Here is a 10,788-nt window from a genome sequence, read left to right on the forward strand (position 1 = left end):
AAAGGCTGTCTGGGCATGCTGGGAGTTGTAGTTTTGCCACACATAAAATTAAAGGGAAACCATACCGTCCCCTGTGAATTTTCATCAGCAGTTGAGCATCATTACTGTTATCAAATGTGAGACAGAATGTGCCTGAGCTTTTGCGATAACAGAGCAGGAATCTAAGGACCTACAGGGTAACTATTGTAAATTATTGATATTGTTGTCATCCAGACTGCTTGTCTGATGTAAGGATTTTGCCAACCAGTCATCTCTGCCTTTAGGCCCTTTTAAAGGAGTACTCCACTGGAAAACATCTTATACCCTATCCAAAGGATAGAGGTTAAGATGTCTGAACATGGGGGTCCCTTGGGGCTTCCATGTTCGTGATGTCACGCCACGCCCCCTCCATCCATATCGATGGGAGAAGGCGAGACAGTTAGTACTCCTCCCATCGACATGAATGGAGGGGATCTGGCGGTTGTGGTCGCCAGTCAACCGACGCAGAGCTGAGTTTGCTCTGTGCACCGGATGACTGGGGTGCCACAGCGTTGATAGGGGAAAAGATGTTTTCCGGTGGAGTACCCCTTTAAGGCCATGTTCACACGGCAGAATATTCCGCACAGACATTTCCCAGTAGCCCCATAGTCCCATTGATTTCAATGCGATTCTGCTGCTCTGTTTACACGGCAGAATTTCCACGGCAGCAACATCTGCCAAGGAAATCCTGATTCTGGCGTCCACAAAAACATGGAACCTGTCTGCATTGCCGTCTATGAGATGGCGCATTTGCGAGCAATCCTAGAAAAAGTTTTGCCGGCGCTTTGCGGTTTGTGAAATGTGCGTGCTGAAATATTCCTTGCGGGCATTCCACCATGTGAACAAAGCCTCACACAGGCTGATTATAGGGTGAATGACTTTTGGTAGAAAAACCCGTTCCTAGTAAATGTAAAAGAAAAACATCTTATCCCCTATCTAAAGGGGTGGGGATCTCCCACTGTGATCTCCGGTGCGGCACCCAAGTCATCCGATGCACGGAGCAAACTCCACTCTGTGACGGATGACCACAGTCGTCACGCACCCTCCCATAGATATGAATGGAGGGGGCATGGCGTGATGTCACAAGCATGGAAGCCTCAAGCTTCCGTGTTCAGTACGTCCGTGGTGCTGACAGGGAGATTGTGGGGGTCCCAGTAATCAGACCCTACCTTATAGGTAAGTTTAGCTTTTTTTCTATATTTTTCACCAGGCAAACGTTCCAAAAGTATCTAACACATTTTCAAAGAGCTTTGTGCCGCAGTTTACACTGTTCCCGTCAGTTTTGTAAAAGTGGGTGAGTGCACGTATATTGTCTGCTTTACATGATATTTTCAAAGGGGTGAGAGTCCAGTATAAATAAACATTTTCACACCAGCTTTTTGATAGTGTAGAAATCACAGAAATTGTTGTAGTTTTATTTATTTTATTTTTTTCCTTCTAATTTTAAATACTACATCAGATTCGGTGGATTGCGACGATGAACATGATTTTTTTTGAATGCCAATAAATACAATAATGTCAATAATGAATAATGTCAATGTCAATAATGTCAATAAATACAATAAATACAAGCGCTGTGGGAGAATGACCCGGTGCAATCTGCCCCTCAATCCCTGGACTATAACTCACATAATGGGCAGAGTCTGCCCATGATGGGAGTAGTATTCCTAATTGTTCCAAAATAATTTTACTTTCTCAAATGCTTTCTGACACTTTGGTACTTGTCTTCCGAGGTGGTGTATATTTGCGCAAGAAAAAGTGATTTTGTGCATTTTTTTGCGTTAAAAAAACTCGATTCTAGTTAATAAATTCGATTCTACAGTAGAAAGTGCTCTATGGTAAACTTAACCGTAGACATGGCTATGAAGAATTCTATCAGATTTTGGGCAAAAAAAAAAGATGCAAAAAAGCTCTTGCGCAAATTTTTGCGTTCAAAAATAGACAAGAAAAAGCTCTATACACAATGATAAATTCCCCCCTTTGCCTTTATTGTGCTAGTATTTGTTTCAGAAATACGAGTTGCAAGGTAACTTTTTAGTCTTCCACTTCATTTGGAAAAATATGCGACCTAAAATGTTAGAGTTCCCTATCATTTGTTTGAGGTTCCGGTATACATCATGCAACCATAAAATTTGTGATTTTAGTGCCCTGTTATACATCATTCCACCCATTTTTCAAGGTAGCAGAATGATATTAAAAAAGAATCAAAGATTTTCTTTCTAACTTACTAGGGGGAAAAAAAGCATTCATGTAATGTAACAATAATCCTGAAGAGGGCACTCTGAGCCTGAAGAATAAACTAACAGTAGAAAGCTGACTGTCAACCCCATGCTGCTGAACTCTCAGTCAATAATCCAGAATTGTAGTTTTAATTTCACCAAAGCAGCATTGATGCATTGTTTATTTCTTTGGTAATAGATTACTAAATTGAATTTTAATAGTCTGAGACCAAATTCCTACGATGTGTGAAATTATATCAACAATTGAGTTCCTTTTTGTTTTACCCTCTTTGCATCATTTTATGTAGGTACATATATACGTGTATATATATATATATATATATATATATATATATATATATATATAACATTGTTACTTAAGGGGTTATCAACGAATAGAAAAACAGAGCTAATTTCTTTCAAAACAGCTTCACTCCTGTCCTCAGTTTGTGTTGTATTACAATTTGACTACATTCACTCTAAAGAAACTGAGCTGCAGAACCACATACACCATGTAGACAAGGGGTGGTGCTGATATTTTGAAGAAATCAGCTCTGTCTTCCTTATTCTGGATACCACGTTTAATTCACATTTCTTTACTGTACACAACATAAGACTGTGTTCACGAGGGGCATTTAATTAGTACAACCGCTGATAATTACCGCTACAATTTTACCACTTTTTCTTTCAAAAACGTGGGGAAAATTGTTTAATTTTGCCACAATTTTCATAATCATGGTAAGATTGCACCATCCGCAGTAAAACTGTGCAAATTTTACAGCGATTTATAAAAATGTTGGTTAAACTGCAGATGTAATTTATGGCCGTACTGCTAAATAAATGCCCTGTGTGAACAAAGCCTTAGGGTTTCTGTACTTGAACAAATTATGTGTTCTTGAGATTTGATATGTACTTATTCCATATACTACCACCAGGGGGCTCTCCAACAATGCATAAAAACACCAACCAGCCATAACTGTAAAACCACCTGCTCAAATGCGCTCTGCTCTGCAGTGTCTGGCACGAAGACAGTAACAGCAGATCCTTCAGGTGTTGTAACTTTCCAGATGGAGCCTAAATGGATCAGACTTGTTTTTCCAGAACTGAGGGCTGGGGAAAATCCGATTGTTAGCATATTTGGCAGTGGACTCAGCATTGGCACTATGGTTTTACAGCTATGCAACCTTATATGCAGTAAGTTGTAATGCACTGTGGGGTCTGACACCATATCATCAGGGCCGGGTTAAGAAATTGTAGGTCCCTGGGGCATGGGTACTTTAAGACCCCCCTATTTCACAGCTGCTCACCAAGGATGGATGTGAAATGTTCCTAAAAATATATTTTGGGGTTATTTTTGTCCCCAAACCAGGAGAAAATATTACTAATGCAATGACTAAAAATGCCATCATACTGTTAGAAAAAAATAAAAAAAACACTTTACACAGTCCTGTATTACTAATAATATCACTATACAAGGGACAAATAATTGTGCCAGACTAAGACAACTACTACCACACAGTGACTGAATAATACCATCCTACTGATACTGAATAAAAATCATTATATATACAGGATATAGATGCCAATATTATTGCTACAGAGTGCCCGTATAGTGATATATACCAGCTGTACACAAGCGCTGCAGACCATATAAGTGATTACAGTGCAGTTACAACCAGTGACTCATAAGTGGTGTCTTCTTGATGTCTCTTTCCTTTTCTCCACTGTCTGGCTCAGACTTTAGAAGACATAGGAGCTATCTATGGCTCTGTGTTTCACTGTTTCAGTTTCATTATGTTTAAATTTGCTGTATAAAAAAAGTAGTGCACTACGCTATATATACAGCAAAAAAAACAAAAAAACATGTTGTAATGCACTTTTTTTTGTTTTATAAAGTTAGTGGGAATGGATGCTGCTGTATGGCATACCACAACATTTGTATTTTAACATTTATTAAACATATAAATGTTTATCCTTTTGAAGGGTATTAAATGTATACTTATAGTGTCCAATCGTGTTCAATTTTATGAAAAATATATTAGTAATTTTTTATGCATTTTAAATGTAATGCCAAAATCCCTGAACAGTGCGGCGTTCTGCCCACTCCCTGCTATGCAATAGGAGATAAAGCTATCAGCTCGGTCTCCACAGTACCCGTCTACAGAGCAAGACCCAGTGTAATGTGATTCTATGGCCCTGGTTCTCCCGCTGTGGGGATGGAGCAGGACATTTTGTCTCCTATTGCATAGTTATACAGGGTGGGGAATTTAAAATGTATGTTATTTAGAAAAACTTACTATCACCACAGTACTGCATAATAGTCATTTGTCTAAAAAGCAATATAGGTATCCTTTAAATGTAAATACTAACACAGTGTGAATCCAGCCATAGGGTACGTGCACAGGTGCATATTTTGTTGTCAATTTTCTGTTGTGGATTTTATACTGCAGATTTACACAGCAGAAAATCTGCAGCGTGATATGCACATGTGAATGTACTACCATGTAGGAGAAGTTGCAGATTCACTAGGGGAATGGGGGAGAAGGGGGTTAGTGGGGAGTGGACGAGTGTGCAGAGAGAGGCTGTAGAGAGGCTGGTGTCTAGAGGCTCTAGTAGTGGCCCAGGGGATGTAGCCCCTTCTGCCCATTGGGGGCTGCAAATTGGCCCTGACAATCAAAGCCAGCATTAAAATGTACCCGTCAGATCCAACAAAAACATTTTTTTAAAATATATCACTCAGTACCCAATCCTGACCATGTACATCTAATTTGTATGTGTCTAGCACCTTTATTTATTTTTTATTACACTTTTAATTTAGCTCACTAGTCTGAATTCCTCTCAAAGGGAGGGGGCGTGGCCTCACTGTGCAGGTCTCCGCCCCCTCCCTCAGTATGCTGCTCACATCTCCCCTAGCATTAGCAAAATTACAACTCCCAGCTTGTCCTCACTGACAGTAGTGGGACACAAGCTGACAGTGGGAGGATTTTTCCTCCAGCTATGAGCCCTGCGCTCACAGCTGTCACTCAAGGAAGTGTGTCCATGACATAGGTGATGACTCATAGACACAGCAGGACTAGTATGTGTCCAAGCAGGCAGGGGGGCAGTTGGTTGACTGGCTTTTTCAGTATGAAATACTGAAAATTTTCTAATGAGAGCAATTGCAAAACCTATTGGTTATACATGCTTTACAACATATCAAAAGTTTTTGTATCTGACAGTGCCCATTTAACTCTTTTAGGAAATTGTGCTACAGTAGCTTTTCTTTGGGTTCAGACCAGACTGGCTACAGTGAGCCTTGGGCATCCTAGACCATGTGAAGATACCCTTAGACCATGTACAAAACGTCAGAATTTCCTCATTGGGATTCGGCACAGAGATTCCGCTGTAGCAGAGTTGAAGTCAATGGGATTCTGCTGCGCTGTGCACACGGCATAATTTCCCTGGCAGATGGTTCCTGCACAGAAATTGAATTTTCCGTGTCCTCAAAAGAATGAACACATAAATTTTTTCTGTGGACTCCGCACGGAATGCATAGTCGTCCATGAGACAGCGCATTCCTGTGCGGTCCTAGCGCCAGCATATATGCCGTTGTCCCGCAGTTTGCGGACAGTCCGCATAGAGATTCTCTCCTTTGTGTGAACATAGCCTTATAGTCTAGACTCTTTTAGAGCTATTCATTGAAGATGTAGTAACTCTGATTGCACGTCCAGTCCACTGTTTGCCAAAAGCTACATATTGAGGGATATTTCCACCAAATATGGATCATAACTCTAGGGTTCTCGGCTTTAAAGGGGAATTCCAGGAAAAAAACTTTTTTTTAGATCAACTGGCTCCAGAAAGTTAAACAGATTTGTAAACTACTTTTATTAAAAAATGTTAATCCTTCCAATAATTATCAGCTGCTGAAGTTGAGTTGTTCTTTTCTGTCTAAGTGCTCTCTGATGACACGTGTCTCGGGAGATGTCCAGCGTAGAAGCAAACCTCTTCTACTCTGTGCAGTTCCTATGGGAATTTGCTTCTACTCTGGACAGCTCCCGAGACACGTGTCATCAGAGAGCACTTAAACCGAAAAGAACAAATCAACTTCAGCAGCTCATAAGTACTGAAAGGATTAAGATTTTGTAATAGAAGTAATTTACAAATCTGTTTAACTTTCTGAAGACAATTGATATATATATATATATATATATATATATATATATATATATAAGTTTTTCCTGGATAACCTCTTTAACCTGAACAAGGAAAACATCTGCATAACATTTGTAATTTGGCCCCAGAGTGTGATAGTGAGAAAGGGATATTAGACTGTGATCTTTATTGAGAATATAGACTGATGTAAGTGATGGTAATGTTCATACAACGTTACATAATACAGATCTCCTGGACTCCTCATACCCTCAGCATACATCTGATACCTCTGAAAAGATTAAATATGTAGTAGAACCGGAACACAATGCTTGTGTGATATAATATTAAAGTTCATAACGTACAATCTAGAGGAAATAGAGACTTTGTAGATATTAAAGTTTATAGTGTTTCCTTATGAGGAGGAGCTTCTCCCCGTTCACTCTCCCACTTTAGGGCAATGATTGTGGTTGGGAATAATTTCTAAGCAGACATCTTTCTGTTATGGCTTCATGGGGGTATTATAGGGGGTCTCTAGGGGATGCTTATGAATTTAGCAGATGAATTTTATGAAGTTGTAAAAAGGGCTCCAGGAATAAATACCTAACAGGTGGCTCAGCATGTGGGAGCCAAAGGATACAATAATATTAAGGAGCAATAATGGTATGGACCAATAACCTAAACCACAAACCATTATCTGTATTGTGGGACAGGATATTTCCTCGCTGGAGTCCTTAACAGAAGTCTGGGACACCAATTTATTATAACACTATAAAGTACCATATTATAACATCATTTATACTATCGTAATGCCACCAGCCCAGAATACAACCATCTTATGGACATTTTATAGACATCTCAACCTAAGCCTAAGGGTCTGTCTACACTGTTTGTAGGTCTGTGGTATATGCTTGTAAAATCTCCCAATGTACTTGCCAGGCTCCGAACATGTGCGACTGTATGCTATAAATCACATCCAGCTGAAGGGTATTCTTTTGCATTTATTTGCACACAGGATGCATTATTCGATAGATTTAACCATGTATTTCAGTAAGATAATGATAAGGCTGTAAAAAAAATTATAATTTTTCCCCATTCATAGGGCAGAGTCAGTCCGATAGCAAAAGCCATAAGGTGGCACCCTGCTAATTATGGTTCATATCATCATACGCCTTCATGCAGTGACAGGACAGCTAGTGATTGTTGTCAATTTCTACAGTGGCAGCTTCCATAGTACGTACAGCCCTGCATTACTTTTATTCAGTTTAATGTATTATGGATCTAGATTAGTGTTATGCAACCAGTGTGCCTCTAGTTGTTGCAAAAGCTGGGGGCACACTTATTGCAAAACCACTGGACTAGATCATTCTTTAATCATAAGACATGGCTATTTTTCAAGGGTAGCTCCCACCATCCTATTTTTTTTATGTCCCTGCCTATTGCCAATCTATCCCTAACCCCCTCCCTGCTTTTAATTATTCTTTTTACTATATTAAAAATAACTTTTTGTCTGCCTGGTAGTGTGCTCGCTACCAGGCAGACTTCCCCGGCAGGCACCACGTCACTGATGCCTGCCGGGGACAACACTTCCGCCCTTAGTTTATCTACACAGGGTGCCTCCAGCTGTTCACCACTACAACTCCCAGCTTGCCCTCACATCTATTGGCTGTCAGGGCATGCTGGGAGCTGTAGAAGTGAAACAGCTGGAGGCACCCTGTGTAGATAAACTATAGGTTAGTGCCATGCGGCACTACGGCGCTAGCCAGTTCCCTCCGTCAAACACCCACCGCCCCGCCCGCATACCCCGTTCCCTCCATCACAAACCCCCCGCCCGTATACCCCGTTCCCTCCATCACAAACCCCCCGCCCGCATACCCTGTTCCCTCCGTTATACTTACAGATACTGCAGAGTCCGGCAGCGGGCGGCCAGGGGCATCGGCGGTGACGACATGTGCGGGAGAAGTGGGGAGCCAATGCGCTTGCTCCCGCCTGTCTGATTGACAGGCAGGGAGTGAGAGCAGACTAAATGAAAAAGGACTGATTGCCAGGCCCAAATCAGTCCTTTTTCAGGCATGACGTAACGCCAGGCTGCAGCCAGCCACAAGGAGGGTGACCCCTAGTGGCCGTTTTTTAAATGTAAATCAAACCATTTTAATGAAAAAGAAAATAATAAAAGTATATTAGAGATATGTTGTAGTACATAAGTACTACAACATATCAAAAAATAAAGTTGGTGACAGTGCCCATTTAATGCAATTGCATTCCCTATTCGTCTGTAGTAGTTAGTTTCTTAAAGGGGTTATCCACCATAAGGGGATTTTAGTACGTACCTGTCAGACAGTAATGGACATGCTTAGGAAGGATCCGTGCTTGTTTTGGGGCTAAATGGCTATGTTGTGAGATTACCATACTGCTGTGACTATTTTTTTGTGAACTGGCTATTTCCTATTGGAGTCCCCTCCCTCCAACTACAAGTCCCATGATTCTTTGTTTGTAAGTGTGAGGTCACTTTTCTCCTTCCCACACATCAGCCACCCCATTGAAACACCCTTTCCATGCAATAGACATGCAGGCTGGCATTTATCATTGTAGGCGTAAGTGAAGCATTTTTCTACACTTTTTTTGTGTGCTGATAATGTGTAGGAGCACCAAATTTATTAAATGGTCACAGAGCATTTGATAAATTCTGTGCAGGTCACATTTTCTGAAATTTTACTCTTCACATACACCAAAAAGCTAAGCTAATTCTGGGATGGTGCAGTTTTAGAGTTTTAGAGTAGTTTTTGCTCCTTTTCACAAAAAAGGCGTAGTTTATAAAACCCTTCCATATCATGTGTATTGACAAAATCAGTGGATTGCAACTCAAAATTAGCAGAGATGTGTAAACCAAAAAAAGCGCAAATAAACCCTGCTTGAAATTTTTTTGCGCCTTTTATGGACACAAAAAACAGTCTAAAGACAATGGTTAATGTCGGCCGCAGTGTTTTCTAACCAGGGTGCCTCCCACCCAGCAGGCGCTCCACCCACTGAAGCAAAGACAGGCTTCCTGTTATCACCTGACTAGTGATGTAATGTCTCGGGTCGGACTACAACCTGGGAAAAGTTGAGACAACACTCATTTTTTATGCTGTTAAAAATAAACAGTGGGGCACAAATCAAAGAATTGCGATACCCCGATCAAACACAGGTACAGACACTATATTATGAACTACACTAACTTTACAGCCCCTGTAGTATAGTCAAATTTAAAAACAATACCCCTTTACTGTGGCTTAATAGTGGTTGGTGCTATTTTTCTTGACACAGAGCTTAGAGCTACTGATTGGTACAAGTATAACTACATTTTGAATAGTTTCAAACTAAGAAAAAATTCTCTATTGACCAATCAGTTAGCTGCGGTACCCAAATTGCTATTTATCATTTGTCTTGCAGCTGTCATTTGCAGTATGTGGGCATAACTTTTCGAGACACTTTACACCAGTACACAGTAGCAAGGCTAAGTTTCCACTTGTTTTTTTATCTGGCAGTTTTTGGAATACTTTTGCAGCAGTTTTTGAGCCAAAGCCAGAAGTGTATTCAAAAAGAATAGGACATATAAAGGAAGAACTTACACTTCTCTTTGCTAATTGATCCACTTCTGACTTTGGCTCAAAAACTGCAGTGGCAGTTTTTTAAAAACTGCCAGAAAAAAACCAAGGGGAAACTTAGCCTAATATAGATTCTTTACGTCTTATTATACTGGAAATTATTCCAGAAAGTGTCCCAAATCGGTACCAATGTCTTATAAACCGAGAATCATTCAGGATTTTTAAATTAGCCACATTGACTCCACAGGGTCTTAATAAAAGCATTGAAAATGTCTGATAAATTGTTCTCTTGATAGACGAATTATGTTTTATATAAATATTTATATTTACCCTATGGAGCGCCTTCCCCTTCTCTTCTAAAATGTACCAAGGTATTTTATGTTACGCACACAGTTTATGTACATTTACGGGGGGAATGCACTTGCAAAATAATACATGTTGGTAATTTTTACACTATGTATACATACCCATAATAAAGGTGGATGCCAAGTACCCCACATGAGGTAAATAGCTCCTTTATGACCCCAAATATGTCAGGTATAATAAATCCTAGTAATAACTTGTAATATTATTATTTTCAAGAAAGGCATCCGAGTTCCTCTTGAATATGTTTAAAGAAGAAGTATCATGTAAAAAAAACGTATCCCCTATCCAAAGCATAGGGGATAAATTTTAGATTGCGGGGGGTCCGAGCGCTGGGGTCCCCCGTGATCTCCTGTTTAGAGCCCTGGCTCTCCTTTACAGTGGCGCTGCATGACCCCCGCGCAAAGCAGGGGCCGCCACTCTCCCTTTATATAGCTCTGTGGAAGAGCCGAAGATTTCCGAACCGCTCTCCC

This window comes from Hyla sarda, chromosome 2 (assembly GCF_029499605.1).
Source record: "Hyla sarda isolate aHylSar1 chromosome 2, aHylSar1.hap1, whole genome shotgun sequence".
Lineage (NCBI taxonomy): Eukaryota > Metazoa > Chordata > Amphibia > Anura > Hylidae > Hyla > Hyla sarda.